This window comes from Eufriesea mexicana, unplaced genomic scaffold (assembly GCF_001483705.2).
Source record: "Eufriesea mexicana isolate 0111107269 unplaced genomic scaffold, ASM148370v2 scaffold58, whole genome shotgun sequence".
In the NCBI taxonomy this organism is placed as follows: Eukaryota; Metazoa; Arthropoda; class Insecta; order Hymenoptera; family Apidae; genus Eufriesea; species Eufriesea mexicana.
The window spans coordinates 555504-571520 of NW_016908222.1; the positions used below are offsets into that span (position 1 = coordinate 555504).

Here is a 16017-nt window from a genome sequence, read left to right on the forward strand (position 1 = left end):
CTTTAATTTCAGCTTCGTCTCCCTTCGTCTTGGAACCTCGTCGTCGATTATCGTCGATAGTGGTACATACAACGCGTGCAGCGGTATTGCACGGTATTTCCAGCGAAAATTTCGATTACGCGTGCCGTTAGAGAAAAATGGCGATGGCTCGCTAACGGTAGCCCAGGAAGGCTGAGGAAGCACGATGGAAAAAAAAAAGAGAGGCATGGGAGGTGTTCTCGAGGGGTATAGCGCGGCGCTGCGGAGAGGAAGTGAAAGCCGGTGTCTCTCCTTGACCCACTGCAACGTTTCTACCTTCCTTTCAGGCAGTGCCAACCTCGCGGCTTCATTAAGCAATTTCTCGAGGCAGCGGCCGGGGAAAAATCGGCGTGGAAAATCGGCTCGAGCGGCCGATCGCTGGATGCCGCCGTCGCCGTCGCGAGTCGCGGCGAATCGCGACGAATCGCGCTTTCTTCCAGCGCCACTCTCGATCTTGCTTCCCTCTCGCCGCTGCCTCCGTAACCGGCCATTATCGGCTGCTCCTCTCGCGGGCCAGGGGAATCACCGCACCACGCGACCGGAGAGAAGTGTGTCGACCGCTTTTTATCGCGTTTGCTTTTCGGCGCCCACACGGTTAAACGCTCCGAGGGGCCAGGCGGTTGCGCAATCCAGCCCGCTTCGCGATATTTGCGCTCCAGACGAGTCTGCATGCCCGACGAAAAATTCGATGACGAAACCACGGCCACGCAATTCGAGAGGAACCATACACGCCCGTCGTCTTTGCTCTCCTCCGATCTCTCGCGGGTCTTGTAAAACGCTCCGTACCCTTGCTGGAGACTCGCGAATTCTTCGACGAAAGAGGACGCGTATTGTTCGTCGCGCGTCAGAACCGGAAGCCGAGGCTGCCGTCGATCCTCGATAAATGGATCTCCCGACGTCACGGACGGATCCGTGAATCGAATCGATAATTACGATCGAGTAGATCGCAGTTTGCGTGGACGCGAAACGAAATTAATCGGGGGTACGTTTCTTCCGAAAATTCGAGGAAGGTGAGGAAGTCTCGATGGAATTCCCGAAGGAACTCTCCATGGAATTCCCGAAGGAACTCTCGATGGAATTCCCGAAGGAACTCTCGATGGAATTCTCGATTGAACTTTCGACGGAATTCTCAATAGAACTCTCGACGGAACTCTCGAAGGACCTCTCGATGGTACTCACGACGGAATTCTCGAAGGAACTCTCAACGGAACTCTTGACGAAATTCTCGATGGAACTCTCGACGGAATTCTCAACGGAATTCTCGATGGAACTCACGACGGAATTCTCGAAAGAACTCTCGATGGAACTCTCGACGGAATTCTCGATGGAACTCTCGACGGAACTCTCGATGGAACTCTCGACGAAATTCTCGATGGAACTCTCGACGGAATTCTCGAAAGAACTCTCGATTGAACTCTCGACGGAATTCTCGAAGGAACTATCGACGGAACTCTCGACGGAACTCTCGACGGAATTCTCGATGGAACTCACGACGGAATTCTCGAAAGAACTCTCGATGGAACTCTTGATGGAACTCTCGTCGGAATTCTCGAAGGAACTCTCGACGGAATTCTCGATGGAACTCATGACGGAATTCTCGAAAGAACTCTTGATGGAACTCTCGATGGAACTCTCGTCGGAATTCTCGAAGGAACTCTCGACGGAATTCTCGATGGAACTCATGACGGAATTCTCGAAAGAACTCTTGATGGAACTCTCGATGGAACTCTCGTCGGAATTCTCGAAGGAACTCTCGACGGAATTCTCGATGGAACTCATGACGGAATTCTCGAAAGAACTCTTGATGGAACTCTCGATGGAACTCTCGACGGAATTCTCGAAAGAACTCTCGATTGAACTCTCGACGGAATTCTCGAAGGAACTCGCGGCGGAATTCTCGATAGAATTCTCGAAACTCTCGACGGAATTCTCGAACGAATTCTTAACTCTGAGAAAAATGGAGTCGCTGCCGATTCTCAGTTCTCAACCACTCCGCGATGGGTCAGCATACGTGTGACGTAAGATGGAATATCCGGTTCTACGCGATATCGGATGCAAAGAGCCGGCCCCTCGAAAACCCCACGACCTCGCGTTCGATCGCCAGGCGACGAGAGATTCCCGCGAAATTGGATAGACGAGCTTTTACCGACCTGCAAACCGGAGAAAGCTCGCGACCGTTTACTTTTACTGGTTCTACCTGATCGGCCACGCGAGAGGCGCGAGAATGGCGAACCGTTTCTAACGAGTTTCGATTACGTCGAAGAGGATCGATCTTCTTTGGAAGAGTAAATCTGAACTTTGGATTTCCACCATTTCGATGCGGAATTTCATTGGGTTTTCTTCGAGTATAGGTTATGAAGGAAGTGGTTTGTATTTCGGGTTCTGGATTTATGTTTTGAAGGATCAAACGTGGAATCAGACCGATCTCTGTGTAGGTGTAGATTTGTCTGGATTTCGATGACGCCAAGGCGAAGTTAGACGGATGTCTATTTAGGTGGAGATTATGGAAGAATAAATGCAAGTGTTTAATTGCCTATTTTTAATTTTTGCGGTTCAAACGCGAAATTAGACCGATCACTGTTCAGATGGATATTAAGGAAGAATAAATGCGAATTTTAAATTCCCTATTTTTAATTTCTACGGTTCAAACGCCAAATTAGGCGATTGTCTATTAAGGTGGAGATTACGGTACAGTAAATGAGAATTTTGAAGTCCCTATTTTTAATTTTTACGGTTCAAATGCGAAATTAGACTGATCTCTGTTCAGGTGGAGATTAGGGAAGAATAAATGTGAATTTTGAATTCCATATTTTTAATTTTCACGGTTCAAACGCGAAATTAGACGGATGTCTATTCAGGTGGAGATTAGGGAAGAGTAAATGCAAATTTTGAACTTCCTATTTTTAATTTTAACAGTTCAAACGTGAAATTGGACAGATCTCTGTTCAAATATAGACTATGAAAGCGCATATTTGAATTCTGAATTTAGGCGATTGGATCGCGAAGTTCAAACGCAGGCTAAAAAGGGATAATTCGTCGACTATTCGCCCGCAAAATTAGACAAGAAAGGGAAAAATTCGAATTTCTAATTTCCCCTGTTGTACTTTTAATTTCATCGAGTCGAAAGGCGAAAGTTGAACTCGAAATGGCGGAAAGTTTGCGTGGATCCGTTAACAGGGAACGGAAGCCGAGAAAGATGGTATCGGCCGGGGCGAGAGTTTAAGGATCGCGTTGACCTCCGTTAACCCTGGAACACACCCTTAACGAAGCCTCCGATGCGGAGGGTGCATTTCAGATCGACGTGACTCGCTGGCGGGATACGCGACGGGATAACCGTACCGCAGTCGCTAAATTATTCCCGCACGCTCGACGTTTTCAGCGAATCGGAGTTGTAAATAAGTGGCTTGTTACCGAAACACGCTCGTTTTCTCTTTGCCACGACGTCCACGTCGCTCGCCGCTGTAATAATATCGATTCCACTCGAATACGCCGACAATTTCGTCCCAGAACCTGCCATTTTACGGCCGCTGCTTCCTCTTCACGGCGACGGGACACGACTTGGCGACTACGACGACGAATCCACTGTCCGCGAAGGAAAAGCCGCGAGGAAAATAAAGAAAATTCGATCCTCCATCGCGTGAAAAATAAAGAAAATTCGATCCTCCATCGCGAAGAAAATAAAGAAAATTCGATCCTCCATCGCGTGAAAAATAAAGAAAATTTGATCCTCCATCGCGAGGAAAATAAAGAAAATTCGATTCTCCATCGCGAGGAAAATAAAGAAAATTCGATTCTCCATCGCGAGGAAAATAAAGAAAATTCGATTCTCCCTCGCAAGGAAAATAAAGAAAATTCGATTCTCCCTCGCAAGGAAAATAAAGAAAATTCGATCCTCCATCGCGTGAAAAATAAAGAAAATTCGATCCTCCATCGCGAGGAAAATAAAGAAAATTCGATCCACCATCGCGAAGAAAATAAAGAAAATTCGATCCTCCATCGTGTGAAAAATAAAGAAAATTCGATCCATCATCGCGAGGAAAATAAAGAAAATTCGATCCACTATCGCGTAAAAAATGAAGAAAATTCGATCCTCCATCGCGTGAAAAATAAAGAAAATTCGATCCTCCATCGCGAGGAAAATAAAGAAAATTCGATCCTCCATCGTGCGAAAAATAAAGAAAATTCGACCCACCATCGCGAAGAAAATAAAGAAAATTCGATCCTCCATCGCGAGGAAAATATAGAAAATTCGATCCTCCATCGCGAGGAAAGATCGCCCAACCCTCTGACAAATCAGGGATCTTCCCTGTTCCTCGATCAACAGGTACACGGGAAAAATTCTTCCCCGCAGTCTCGATTAGTTCCCTATGACAGGATCATCGATTTATCTTTCATCTAATCGGTTGTAAATGAAAAATCGGTCGATACGTAACGAGAAGAGGTTAAGGTCAGGTCGCGTTATCCGTTCGAACACGCTTCTCTTGCGACACGATCGAACAAATTCGGATAGAAGCATTCTCGTTGTTCAGTCGTGATCGAGCAAGTTCGAACAAAGGCATCTGTGCCATCAGTCATCGGTCAGTTATCCGTTTGGGATCGTCGGGCTTAGTATTAAAGGGCATCCATGGCGGACGAAGACCAGGTGTGGCACTTGTCTAAGGTTCCTGGGGTCAGAGCCAGACGGAATCATTCCAGGAGAATGATTAAATTCAATTTTCTCCGCGTAGAATTACGATTTGCTACTGGATCACCTTTGTTATATATATTTCAATGTATCAAACATGGTACAAAATTTTAAAATATAATTATTGGGTACCGAGGTATGGGTGATCAAAGTTGACGATGCTTAGTGATATGACTATACGTATTAAGATTTATACATAGCATGTTCTATATACTGGCACTGCTTGTATTCAAGAATTTTCGTGTTCTTAACATTTTTCCCATAAGATACATTCTATAAACGTAATTTTTGCAATTCGGTTATGCAAAATAACTGGAAAGATAGAAAGTCTAGCCTAACACGTGTCAACTAGCACCAAGATCTTGCCAAGATCCATAGCAAGTTCGATGTACCGACCCTGCTTGTACTTAAAAAATTTTGTTTTTAACATTTTCCTCATAAACTACATTCTATAAACATAATCTTGACAATTCGATAACACGAAATTAGTGGCAAAATAAAACGACGTTTAGCTAGCATGTGTCAACTAGTACCGAGACCTTTCCAAGATTTATAGCAAGTTTGATGTATCAGCCCTGCTTGTGTTCAAGAAATTGTGTATTTTTAACATTTTCCCCATAAACTACATTCTTTAAACATAATCTTGACAATTCCTAAACATAAAATTAGTGGCAAAATAGAAAAGCTAGCTAGCATGTGTCAACTAGCACTGAGATCTTCCAAAGATACATATCATATTCGACGTACCTGCACAATTTGTGCTGAAGAAATTTTGTGTTTTTAACATTTTTCCTATAAACTATATTTTATAAACGTAATTTTTGCAATTCGGTTATGCAAAATAACTGGAAAGATAGAAAGTCTAGCCTAGCACGTGTCAACTAGTACCGAGATCTTTCCAATATCTATAGCAAGTTCGATGTACCAGCCCTGTTTGCGCTCTAGACATTTCGTGTTTTTAACATTTTCTCCATGAACTACATCCTTTAAACATAATCTTGGCAATTCCATAACACAGAATTAGTGGCAAAATAGAACATCTAGCTAGCATGTGTCAACTAGCATCGAGATCTTCCCAAGACTTGTAGCAAGTTCGATGTACTGGCCCTGCTTGTGCTTAAGAAATTTCGTGTTTTTAACATTTTCCCCATAAACTACATTCTATAAACGTAATTGTTGCTATTCCATAATATAAAACAACTAGCAAAATAAAATAACATCGCGACAATCTTGGCAGAGAGCAGCTAAGCCCTGTCAACCCGAGGTCTTTCTGCTTAGTGACATTATACCATTACTGAACTGCACGAAGGAGTACCCGGTGTGCTAATGACACCGTCGGAAAATATACTTTTGTTCCAAAGAAATCCGAGGAACGACGTATTCCGCGTTCAAACGCGTTCCAGCAATTTCAGTCGCGCATCGTATCGGTAAAGAAAATCGTTTTCGATCACGTCTAAAGGCGATCTCTGTTCGGTTGACCGTGTTCGTCGGGAACGCGACGGATGGCATAATCTGACCCCTAATCGCGCGGATCGGCCTCTCCGCTCTTCGAGCATCTTAATCGCGCGTAGCCGGGCGTATCTGCTCGTTAGCGAGCGATCGAGTGCCCGTGTGGAGGTTCCGGGGGTTCGACCTTGCTTGACCTTGACTCGCCCTCGCGTCAGCGCCAAGGGTGGGTGTCTAGCCGCATCGACCGAACACATCCCCGCTTTCGAGCCGCGCCGTTTCGAGAACCGAGGAATTTTCGCCGCTCTTTCCGCCTCCCGCGCCACCCTCTCCGTTCTTCCTCTCCGCTCCGAAACTTCCGAGCTTATCCGCGCCGATACATCCGTCTCCATCCAACCGTTCACTCCAGTTTTCTTCCGTCCAATTCCTGGCATATGCTTGGTACCCTTGCCGGCTACCCTCTTCGATTACGCTTCTCCTGGAGCACGCGTTAGACTCGGGGAAATCGTAGACGAGTTTGGCAGAGACTTGGTCACACTCGTTTGAACGGTCACAATCGACGTCAGAAAGCATAGAAAACCCCAGAAAACGTGAGAGCATATGCTTGGTACCCTTGACAACTACCCTCTTTGATTAGGCTTCTCCATGAGTTCGCGTTAGGCTCAGGAAAATCGTAGACGAGTTTGGCAGAGACTTGGTCGCTACTCGTTTGAACGGTCACAATCGACGTCAGAAAGCATAGAAAACCCCAGAAAACGTGAGAGCATATGCTTGGTACCTTTGACAACTACCCTCTTTGATTAGGCTTCTCCATGAGTTCGCGTTAGGCTCAGGAAAATCGTAGACGAGTTTGGCAGAGACCTGGTCGCGCTTGTTTGAACGGTCACAATCGACGTCAGAAGGCATCAGAAAACACCAGAAGACATGAGAACATATGCTTCGTACCCTTGTCAACTACCCTCTTCGATTAGGCTTCTCCTGAAACTCGCGTTAGGCTCAGGGAAATCGTAGACGAGTTTGGCAGAGACTTGGTCGCTACTCGTTTGAACGGTCGCAATCGACGTCCGAAAACATAGAAAACCCCAGAAAACGTCAGAGCATATGCTTGATATCCTTGTCAACTACCCTCTTTGATTAGGCTTCTCCATGAGTTCGCGTTAGGTTCAGGAAAATCGTAGACGAGTTTGGCAGAGACTTGGTCGCTACTCGTTTGAACGGTCACAATCGACGTCAGAAAGCATAGAAAACCCCAGAAAATGTCAAAGCGTATGCTTGGTACCCTTGTCAACTACCCTCTTCGATTAGATCTCTCCATGAGTTCGCGTTAGGCTCAGGAAAATCGTAGACGAGTTTGGCAGAGACTTGGTCGCTACTCGTATGAACGGTCACAATCGACGTCAGAAAGCATAGAAAACCCCAGAAAACGTCAGAGCGTATGCTTGGTACCCTTGTCAACTACCCTCTTCGATTAGACCTCTCCATGAGTTCGCGTTAGGCTCAGGAAAATCGTAGACGAGTTTGGCAGAGACTTGGTCGCGCTTGTTTGAACGGTCACAATCGACGTCAGAAGGTATCAGAAAACACCAGAAGACATGAGAACATATGCTTCGTACCCTTGTCAACTACCCTCTTCGATTAGGCTTCTTCTCGGACTCGCGTTAGGCTTGGAAAAATCTTAGGCTAGTTTGACCGAGAGACCTGGTCGCGCTCGTTCGAACGGTCACAATCGATATGAAAGAACGTCAGAAATCGCTTAAAAAGAGTCAGAGCATATGCTTGGCACACTAACCAACTATCATCTTCGATTAGACTTCTCCTCGAGCTCGTGTTAGGCTCGTAAGAATTATAGGCGAGTTTGACAGAGACTTGGTCGCGTTAGTTTGAACGGGCACAATCGACGTCAGAAAAAGTCAGAGCATATATGCTTGGCACCCTCGCCAACTACCCTCTTCGATTAGGCTTCTCCTGCAACTCGTATTACCTCGGAAAAATCGTAGACGAGTTTGACAGAGACTTGGTCGCGCTAGTTTGAACCGTCACAATCGACGTCAGAGAAAACGCTAGAGAATTTAAAAAATTATCCGTCACAATTAATTATCGGTGCGACTGACATTCCCAGCATTCCTTGCCAATCGAAATTGCCTAATTGAGTAAGGACGAAACTATCAAAGTCTGTCGATAGAAGATCGACGATCAGCTGCGACGGAATCAACGTTCCCTTGTCCATACGACGTTTCTTTACCCGTTTTAGCTGGGTATGCTAAGCTAGTGGCAGTTTGGGCAGCATGTTTCAACGCGGACGGTGGTGGGTTAGGTTCGAGTTTACCTGGGACGATGAGGAGATGGCAGATTTTCAGGCTTAGAGGAAGTCTGAAGAACGAGGGTATTTTCCGTGTTTACTCTTCGTCATTCACTTTCACTGAATGCCGTTACCATCATACGAATTGCCATCACAGGTAAAGCATTCTTCAATTTTTCCAAGTACCAGTATAAACGTCATTGTGATCAAGTGAGGGATGAGAATTACATTTACGTAGTATCTATGGTACAGACTTAACCCTTTGCACTCGACCATCTTTTCATTACAGAAACATAGTAATTCGAGGACTTTCTGCCATAAAGTCGACGATATTTTCAAAACGGTAAATAAGAAGTGCAAATTAATTGTAAGACGTAGAATTATTTTGCTTCGATATTCCTCGCGAAATTCGCAATTACGCAATTTTAAATTCGAGATATTAATTAACAACGATCTTTAGAATCTGATTAAATGGTGACTGAGAGTCGCCTCTCGAGTGCAAAGGGTTAAAATTGCAATTTTGAATATCTAGAACCACGATTATAAAGAAAATGGCTGAGTAATTACGAAATAATTCGCTAGTATCTACAGTGTAGAATTAAAATTCCAACTTTGAATGTCTCGAAACACGATTTTGGGGAAGGAACACTCGAATCTAGCACCTTTTCACGCTGTATATCTCTATAATTTTGGGTTCTGCTTATTATGAAAGAACCACGATGTACTTCTGACTTCTTCATTCACCCCATACCCTATGATTTAAGTTACGGTGGCGCGTGCCATAATTAACAGCAAATTTCACTGTTCGACTAATTATAAGCGTTCGAAGTTGCACCATCGACGCTAAATTTTTACTTTGAAGATTCGGGTCTTCATTTTGAAGACACTAGTTGAGAAAAATAGTAATTACGGGAGGAAACTTTCGTATGACTGTGCGCTACACTTGGAACAGAGTTGTGTCCATTAAACTCGTGGCATTAAAACGGTGTTGCTATCTAGGATGAAAAATTCGATTTTTTCTTTGCTTTGTTTTTTAAAACTACACGTTTTCAGGAATACTTTCCATAAATAATAGACTCGAATTGTTATAAATAACGAAGTTATACTTCAATGAGCTGGAAGCCGTATATTTTTCGACACTGCGTTCTTCAAAACGATGTTCGTGATTTCCCAAACAGCGTCGGACAGAATGACACGAAATTTTGCACAAATATTAAGTATACCCGTGACTATGACTCCCGTAAAAATCACTCAAAAATTCGTGTTCCTTCTATGCTTTTCACAACCGTATATCCAAAAAGAAAGCGAAAAAATCGATGGGATACATTCAGGGTACCGCCATTTTTACATTCACCGATATTTTTCGTTTTCTTTAGTACTAGTCGTAGCTATACTTGTACTTAACAAGAATCCCATTGAATTTTTAATTGCATATAACAGAAAGAGCCTGAATTACGAACACCATCGCTAACGGATTTTCAAGACCCCCTTCGAAACAATGGCTCGTAAAACCGGCAATTTTCGATCTTTCTCCACGAAAATCGTAACATGCATACTCCAAGACTGTACAAACAAACCCTGTTAATTTCAAAACGGACGGTGTTAACAATCTCCTGTAATAATTTTTCAAAGACACCGGAGAAAACCGGAGCGAGCTACGAAGAAACTACGTTCTTCGAGCGCAGTTCAACCACGAATTTTCTATTCAAGATTAACCCTTTCTCTAAAGAAAAATACGAGTTGAAAAATGTTCTGCTGTAAGGCTGATGCAATTCTTGGAGTAGTAAATAAGAAATCATATAATAATTAATACGCGGAATTCTTTGACTTCGATACCTCGCACGCTGTTACATTATTTTCAATTCGATATATTAATGAATATCGAGCTTCGAAATTTTATCAAATGGCGACTGAAAAGCGACTCTCGAGTGCAGAGGATTAATTTCCCCAACGTTTCCATTTCCCAATTCGATAGGGACAAGTTTGCCGCGATAAGGTAGTGGAAAATCGTCGAAAAGGGAAGATTGCTCGGCGATAAGTCGCGAACGAAAGAGCGAAAGACGACGAGGACACGCAACCGCGGTCAGCTCTTCGGATATGCAAATCGACGGTTGCATCTGGTGTTCCGCTTTCCTCACTTCCTCGGCGGTCGCGGAGCGTGTCGAAAGCACGGTGTCGAGAGGGCACAGCAGCGCGGGCCGATCGGCCGGATCGGGCCCGAGCGATTCCGGCGCGCGTGCACGCACACGCGCACGCGCAGTACGTAAGGTCAGCGTTTGCCCGGGCCACGCAACTTTCTCGCCGCGTACACGCACGCGCACACGTCCGCGCGGGCATTGCGTAACGGTAACGACTCTCTCTTTCTATGTGACATCACGCGCGCGCTCCACGAATATGCCGGCGACAAAGGTGGCCGCGCGACCGATTTCCATCCGTCCACTCTCGATTTCGCTCGGAATTCCGATCGAACCGGCTTTAATTAACCACCGGCACAGTCGACGTAATAGCGCCGAAATTTATTCGCGTCCGAGACACTTTTCCCCCACCGATCCTATCGAAAGAGAGAATATCGGCTGGAGTTTGCGTCACCTTGCGTCCGGATCCACGCGAACACCTCGGGTTCCAGGTGGGTTGGGTCCGAGCTAAGTCTAGGGGGATCTATAGATCGTAGGAATTTCGCGGCACTCGCGGTTTTCCAGTCGGATCGAACACGTAGATAGGTCTCTGAGCTACGAGCACCTGACATTTCGATGACTCGTATCGGAATCCGTCGATGACCCCGATAGTTCGATAGCTGCGGGTACCAGCTCTCGCGCGACCTCTTCGCGAACGGGGAACAAGGAGAGGAAGAAGAAGCACGGCGAAAAGTCAGACCACCCTAACCCTCGGCTACGTTTCGTCACGCTCGATCGTCGCGCGATCCTTGACACGAAGACACGGATCCGTCTCGGAACGAGTTCTCCCACTCGTCGCATATTTTCCACCCTTGCCGACATTTCCTCGCGGAGCAGGGGCCCGGATCGCGTGGCGAGATCGAGGGATCGCGGACACCTGCGCGTCGGGTGTCGATGGCTGGGACAGTAGGGATATATCCATGGATACATGCGAAGAAATTACGGCCGTGAAACGCTTTGCGATCGCAGGTGCAGTTGGACGCAGCTGCGGCCGAGGTCGAAATCACTGCTGGAAAGTGGCCGCGATTCGCCCTTTTTCGCCGATTCCGCGAACCGGTTAATTGGCCGGCAGATCTCTCCGCGGCTTCCTTGGATAACGCGCGAAATCGCGTTCCCGGTCGCTGTCGCGGTCAGCCCACCCGAAACGCCTACAAATTCCAGGCAAACGCACGAGGAGAGAGAAGAGAGTGAGAGAGAGGGGAAAAGGGGGTCTCTTTATCCATGGTATTCCCAAAGGTGGCGTTTGCCACGGCGCGATGCAATCGCTCGGCCGAACAGAACCTTTGATTCGTCGCGGTTCGTTATTGGCCGCGTTACGTAATTTCGCCGTACACTTTCTCGCTTCGATCCCGCTCGAGAAGTCTCGATCGAGGCCCGCGTTCAAAAATGCCGGCGATCGATGGCCGAGCAAATTGCCGGCAATTAAGCGTCCCGCGCGACTCCTCGGCGTCTCCGGCCAGGAATATCGGCAAGGATCGCGATCCAGCCGACGATCGAGATCCAAGCAAAATCGCGGTGGCCTCCGTCGCTTCTCTTTCTTCTCGCGTGACAACTCGCCGTGTCATTTACAGCTCCGCAGCTGGGCTCCGTGCCGCTTCGATTCCGTGCCAGCCACGCTCTTAGCGGGGCACGCGATCCCTCGCTCCAGACTCCTACGCTTCCCCGCTCCTCGAATTTCCCTTATCGATCGCCAGCATAGTCGATCCGCGCTCGCTGCCAATTTTTTAATCGAACAAGCGAAATTATCCCCCCTACCCACCCAATATTTCTCTTTCCACCTGTGGCAAGCAAAATTTGTGGAACACGTAGAGCGCGAAATTTTATTTCATACGTGAACCAAGGCATAGTGGAATTTTGGTTAACCGATTAGAATGTATACGCCATTTTGGGGGAAGAAGTATAGTTTAATAAAATATCGATATATACGTGATTTTATATATATGTTAACACATCTTGCGCGGGTACTTTGCTAACAAACTCTCACCCCGTAGCCGGTTAAATAGACGCTTCTAGCTATTTTTTGGCTAAAGAGTTGAGAAATTTTCTGCTATAAGGCTGATGATATTTTTCTAACAATAAGTACGAAATCGTATAATAATTAACAGGTAAAATTATTCAATTTCGATACCTCGCGCACTGTTACATTATCTTAAATTTCATATATTAACACGTTGAGTGCTACTCAGTCCCTAGGGACTGACAGTAGACTTTTCGTTTGGACGGTGTGGATTCTAGGGACTGACAGCGAATTTTTCGTTTGATCATCATCGGTGCGTAAGACTGGCATTGTCAAGGGTTAAATTATCAATGACAATTAATATATTGTAAAAATTTAATTCCCTCTGCTAAAGTAAATCTTTACACTTCCGTGGCTTTTTTCGACTGATCGTTTCTTGGTGATCGCCTTTTTGCCTTTCTGGCATTCCCACCCCATTATCTTCTGTTTATAATTTGCATATTTGTGCAGTGGCTGTACCATTCTCACAGTCCAAACGACAAAGTGAAACAAAGTAATCTGCTGATACCCTTCGGTATACTTGAGCGCTCGGCATCAAGTGCTCACTAGCGAAAAGTATAGCAAAATCGGCGCTGCACTCAACGTGTTAATTAACATCGAGCTTCGAAATTTGATCAAATGGCAACTGATGAGCGCCTCTCGAGTGCTAAGGGTTAACCCTTTCGTTATGGGTGCCGACTATAGTCGGCGGCTGCGCGACGACCTGTGTACGGGGGTCTCTGCGTTGATCCTTGTTTTACAATTTACCATACTGAATTAAATGACTAAGAATTATAATTTGATGTCTAACTACCCGAAATTGTATTTTCACTTATAATAATAGCAAAATTTCTAAGTATGTAAATAACAATATTCATACAATATACTCATTTTCAAGTTTTTCGTATAATACGATGAAACAGTTGTTATATAGTTCTTAAAAAAGTGTACATACAAGACAATCACAAAATGGCGTTGAAAAGACGCAAGTCCGAACATCGACGACCACCGACGTGCAAAGTGCACGCTGCCGTAAGGGAAGGGTTAACACTCACGTGTATCCGATCTTATTGTAAAAACACCATAAAAGCCCATCGATAATAATAATCCGTGCAAAACGAATTTAGTCGCTTCCCGCGCAACATGTGTTAGGTATACGTACCTGTGATCGTAAAGAGAGATCGCCGTGTGCATTCGAGATTCGATCACATTGCGTAATTTTGAAAATTATCGTCCACCTCCAGTCGCATAAAAATATCCGAATTCTATTGGGTTGGCAAGAAAGTACTTTCGGTTTTTCAGTGTGAAATAAAACTCAATTTTTTCTATACAGTAAATCAAATTTTAATCGGTCAAATATCTTCCATTCTATTCGACGACCTTTTGCCATCTTTCTGGTAACTTCATAATTTCGCGACCAGAAGGTTGTGGATATCTTTCAGTGAAAAATCTTCAGAACGAAATTTTTTAAACTAATTGTGACACGTGCGTTCTGTTAAACAATCAACACCATAAACTTCTCGTATCTCTTTGTGAGCCTCAGCCGCATTCTTGCCTTTATGAAAGTAAAAACGTAAAATGTGTCGAAAATGCTTATTTTTGCACTCCGTGATAAGACTGACCGTGAAGTGACAGATATAAACGAAATTACACGGATTTTCACGAAATAGCAACTTAAAAGTATCGACTACCACATCTGGAAAGAAAAAAATTCTAACATTGGCAAAAGAATAACTAAACAAGCATAAGATTATTTACTGATGCAAATCGAAATTACTTTCTTGCCAACCGAGTACTATACCTCGAAAGGCTTTTAAATACCTTGAAACTGCAATTCGTTTCCCCGGGGTCTCAAATAAACGTATCCCTCCATTGCTGATACTCGAAAAAGACAAATAAAATAAAAAAGTGAGAAAAGGAAGGAAAACGGAGAAGATCATGCACCGTAAATTTCCGAGGTTCGTTAAAAAATAATAACATGGAAGCAGCAGCGATCCACCGTTCGATTTAATACGACCGCTAATTAGCCGAGTTAATTCGCGACGCGTACCAGAGAGAGAGAGAGAGAGAGAGAGAGAGAAAAGGAGAGAGGGAACGGTTGTCCGTATAACCTCCTGCACCGCGAATTGCCAAAGCCGGAAATTTCGATACCGGAAACGACGCGCCAGCCGCGCGGCGAGGAGCGGCGCGCCTCGACGCTGTGCATGTGCGCGACCCACTTCCTCCGTCGAAACCGAGAGTGCTTCTGTCCGTCCGTGTGCTCGTCCGTGTGCACGCCACACGGCGAGTGGGTGTTTCGCGTAAAGAGCCCGGCCGTTATCGCGCGGAGGAACGATCGAGAGCGACGACGAGCTGCTGCTCCACTCCCGACCAAACAGGAAACGTTCGATTCCACGGAAGTCTCGTTACGCACGCACCTCCCCGCCCCTCCCTCTTCAACCCTTTTAGGCGTCTCCCCCAGCGACTAATCGTCACCACGCCGCCATCTTTCCTCCAACGCTCCCGTTTCACGATAAACCGTATCTTTCCGGGCTCATCCGATCGCACAAGGTGTCCGATCACTCGCACGTGTACGCCACTGACGAACATTCGGAGAACCATCTTCGATTTTTTTTTCGAATTCCTCGAAGTTATGGTAATTTTTGATTTTTGCGGCACATGGTAGCTTATTTTGGGACGAGTGATCGAAGTGTATGGAAATGGTTGCCAAGTAATAGTAAAAATATCGACGCTACCTTTCGACCAACTTGATACTTTGTAACAGTATTACGCGTGAATAGCAGAAGTATTTCCAATTTCTCGAAATTTCGGTAATTTTGGATTTGTGTGGCACGCAGTAGCTCCTTTTGGGACGAGTGATCGAAGTGTATGGAAATGTTTGCCAGGTAATAGTGAAAATATCGACGCTACCTTTCGACCAACTTGATACGTTGTAACAGTGTTACGCTTGAATAGCAGTAGTATCTCCAATTTCTCGAAATTTCGGTGATTTTTGATTTTTATGGCACGCAGTAGCTCCTTTTGGGACGAGTGATCGAGGTGTATGGAAATGTTTGCCAGGTAATAGTGAAAATATCGACGCTACCTTTCGACCAACTTGATACTTTGTAACAGTATTACGCTTGAATAGCAGTAGTATCTCCAATTTCTCAAAATTTCGGTGATTTTTGATTTTTATGGCACGCAGTAGCTCCTTTTGGGACGAGTGATCGAAGTGTATGGAAATGTTTGCCAGGTAATAGTGAAAATATCGACGCTACCTTTCGACCAACTTGATACGTTGTAACAGTGTTACGCTTGAATAGCAGTAGTATCTCCAATTTCTCGAAATTTCGGTGATTTTTGATTTTTATGGCACGCAGTAGCTCCTTTTGGGACGAGTGATCGAAGTGTATGGAAA

At 45.2% G+C, this 16017-nt stretch overlaps 1 protein-coding gene across 4 annotated transcripts in view; it reads right to left on the reverse strand.

The window, feature by feature from the left end:
- Eip74EF (Ecdysone-induced protein E74) overlaps positions 1-16017 on the reverse strand; it is a 183786-nt gene that overhangs the window by 33727 nt on the left and 134042 nt on the right. The gene's annotated exons all lie outside the window — the stretch shown is intronic.